Source organism: Anomaloglossus baeobatrachus, unplaced genomic scaffold (genome assembly GCF_048569485.1).
Source record: "Anomaloglossus baeobatrachus isolate aAnoBae1 unplaced genomic scaffold, aAnoBae1.hap1 Scaffold_115, whole genome shotgun sequence".
In the NCBI taxonomy this organism is placed as follows: domain Eukaryota; kingdom Metazoa; phylum Chordata; class Amphibia; order Anura; family Aromobatidae; genus Anomaloglossus; species Anomaloglossus baeobatrachus.
The window spans coordinates 370,598-374,270 of NW_027441885.1; the positions used below are offsets into that span (position 1 = coordinate 370,598).

General features: G+C 51.6%; 1 pseudogene; it reads right to left on the reverse strand.

Annotated features, from left to right (window-relative positions):
- Positions 1-3,189: 3,189 nt before the first annotated feature.
- LOC142260494 (U2 spliceosomal RNA) lies at positions 3,190-3,395 on the reverse strand (annotated as a pseudogene).
- Between the last annotated feature and the right edge of the window lie 278 nt (positions 3,396-3,673).

The window sequence follows — 3,673 nt, forward strand, 5'->3', positions numbered from 1 at the left end:
CTGGAAGAGCGGAACCTGTGGCTGGAGAAGCTACCTGACCTGGTCGATATGTACAACAACATCCCTTCCAGCTCTACGAAATGCACTCCAGCATACCTGATGAGAGCTCGTCCCGGCCGGCTACCAGTGGATCTGGAAATGGGCTTGGAAGCTTCAGAAGCACTCCTGTCGACAGCTGAATGGGACACTCGGCGGAGGACACAGTACCGACAGGTCCAGGAGTATGTTGAAAAGAACTTGTGCCGGAGTCGGGGACAACAGGAGCAGTGCTTCAACAAGAAGGCGCCTGCCGGTTCCTTCCAACCTGGGGATGTAGTGCTGAAGCGGAAAAGAAGGGCCCACAAGCTGGATGATCAATGGGAAAAAACCCCGTATGTAGTCCAGCCCACAGGATGGGAGAATGGGAAGGCCTACCAGATCAGCCGTGACCAGGGGGGGACTTTGGCCACGGTTTCCCGAGACCACCTGAAGAAGTGCCCACCAGCATTGAGAGTAGCGGATGAGGCTCCAGTTCCCAGTCCAGTGGAGAAGGAAAAAGAGGTAATCCACACCATGATGGGTGATTTTCCAGCAGACTGGCCTACACAGAACGGTGCGGTGATCCTTCCAGTGATACTGTTCCCACAACCCGTGGATGAAGAAATGATGGAAACGGTTAACCGCGAGCCAGTGCCCAGGGATGTACCTGTACCCAGCTCCCCTACGCCTCCGCCTGCCCCACATGATAGCAGGGAGGAGGAACTGACTGTTCCCTCTGCCCCACTGCCTGTCACCACTGACACCGGACCCCGAAGGTCCACTCGCCCCAACCTAGGTAGACCCCCACTTAGGTACAGGGAAACTACTCTTTAAAAGGGGGGGGCTTTATGTGTTGAGTGTACCAGTTTGAAAGTTTTAAATGATAAGTAAAGATGATCAACCAAAGAAGTTTACCTGATTGAACCGTGATTAAACCGGCCGTTGCCGGCAACTGTTGTCCCCGTAGGGACTGTGCAACCATTGCGTAAGGAACTGCTTACGGACAAGCCCGAGAACTTGCAGGGCAACCACAAACTTAGTGCAATGTAAATAAAAATGTTTGTTGGCTTGACACCGTTACCGCCTCCGGAGAGGCTGATTTGGGAGGATGGGCCTGGAGGAAAGGGATGGCCTAGGCCCGCCACTACCGTAACCGGTGGCGATCCTCCGGGGGTTCAGGGGTCCCCTTGGACGTGGGCCCCCTGAAAGAGACAGAACCCGCTCGGGCAACTTGGTGCTGGACTGGGGTCAAGGGGTGCTGCCCGCTTCTTAGGGGCAGCATCAGGGCCAGGTTGTTTGGGTGGGAGAAGAGCGGAAGCTGTACCGTTGTAAAATGTTTATGATGCTTTTACATGTTTTACCGTTTTATTCTTTTTCAGTTGTGAAAATAAAACCGGTGATGGACGGGCAGCCCGCGGACGGTCTGCATTTTACTATAGGGGAATGTGGCGCCCTGGACAAGCCAGGTCGTCACAGGTACTACACCAACACACTCTACACTCCGGCTAGGCACACCGAAGCTAAACACAAATCCTAGTTGCCTTCCTCCAGGGGCTGATGTCCACACCAGGGGGTGGGCCAGGCGGTTGATCCCACCCACCGAGGAGTTCACAGTCCTGGAGGCGGGAAAAGGAGTCAGATTAGAGATCAGTTTTGGGGTTAGAGAAGTGAAGAGGAGAGGAGACTGACCGTGTCCGGGTGTGTGGCCCGGGCACTCAGCAAGGTTGGCAGACGGTGGTGACCTTCTGCAGGAGAGGCTGATTGGAGTGAACCGTACGGACCGGGGATGGGCGGTGGCCCGCCGGTACCAGATCGGGGAGTGAAGAGAAGCCAGCACCATCCGGCAGGGCCTACGGACCCCGACCAGGCTAGGAGTCGCCGTAAAACCGGTCAAATCCGTTAGCGACAGGAACCTCCAGGGTTTCCCAGCAGTCAAGACCCGATTGAAGGCAACAGCTCACACCGTAGAGGGAAGCACAGTCACCGCCAAGGCTACAGTTCCCAGGGCCAGAGCCTGCGGGCAAAAGGGGCTCCCTCAGCATCCATCCAAGCTGGGGAGCGGGTTACCGGTGGGAAGCCCGCTAGATTTTGGGGGAATAAAAGGGGTCCAACACCACATCCCCACAGGTGCACACCCACCCATCAAAGAGAGCTATAAGCCAATACCACCTTCACATTGCCAGTGTACCAAGGACATGTTGAGCAACATGAAGGCGGCTGGGGTTATCCGTGACAGTTGTAGCCTTTGGGCAGCTCTGTTGATCCTGTTAAAAAAGAAGGACGGCACCACTCCCCGTATTGAGGAATCGCTAGCTGCATTGAGAACTGCAAATTATTTTTCTACCCTTGATCTCACTAGTCACTATTGGCAAGTGTCCGTTGCTGAGGCAGACCGGGAGAAGACCGCCTTCGCCACCCCTATGGGTCTCTGCGAGTTCAAAAGCATGCCCTTCGAGCTGTGCAATGCGCCAGGAACCTTCCAGAGGCTGATGGAATGCTGCTTGGGACAAGATTTTAGGGTGTATAAAAAGGGAGATTAGATCCCGTGATCCCAACGTATTGTTACACCTCTATAAATCACTTGTAAGGCTACATCTGGAATATGGGAACCAGTTTTGGGCTCCACATTTTAATAAGGACATTCAGAAGTTAGAGTCAGTTCAAAGGTGGGCAACTAGACTACTACAAGGAATGGAAGGCCTCCCATATGATGACAAGTTGAAAAAGTTATTAAGTGATTATTGGCTGCAATGGGGCTTTCTGGCTGGTGCCAGCCTCTCTTCTTAGCACACAGGAACCACAATCCCTACACCATGCTTCAATGGATTCTCTCATCCCAGCCCAGTAAAACTACATATTTTACACAGTCATAAGCAGCCAAAAGGGATCTATTCTATTCAATTGCAAATGATCTAGATAAGACTGAGAATAAGATACTGCACGGGACATAGCAGAGTTGGTCAAGTTGAGTGGAGATGAGTTTGCTATTTGGCACAGCTTTTTGCATCAATAAAGCAAGTAAAAGGTGTGAAAGATAAAAAAAAGGGTGAAAGTGTGAAAAGTGAATTGGCCAAATTGAGGTGCATATAAAGTTTTTGCTTTCTTTCAATTCACTAATGGGGCTCATTTGAATCAGGTGAATTGAGTTCTGCTTTTGGAAACTGGGTTAAGAAGGGGTGCACCGGTCCTGGAGGTACTGCAATACCAGGTCAATGCGTGCAGTGGACAGAGCAAGATTTTTTCCATCTCCTTGTTCTAAAAATCCATTTAATATATGGTCCCCAGAGAGGGGACGTATCAGATATTAAACTGATAAGAACAGATTTAATTTTTTTTTTTTCTGTTTATCAGTAGGACTTCAAAATAACAAAGGTGATCGCCTCCCGTTGCCTGGGAACCGTCCAGGCACAAGAGGGCTATGTGTCACCAGAAGGCGCACACACTTCCTCAAGGCCGGCAGACGTGCAATCCCAGGCACCTTCCAGTACCGACCAAGGTAGCGTCCTCCGAAACTACACTTGATCTTAGCCAAAAGGCCGAGAAGCTATAACCCGAATTGGTTACGGCCTTGAGTGGCACCCTGGCCTATACCGGACACATCTTAGGGAGAGGGAGACAAACCCACGCCTACAGAAGACATTTTGTCACCCAAGCC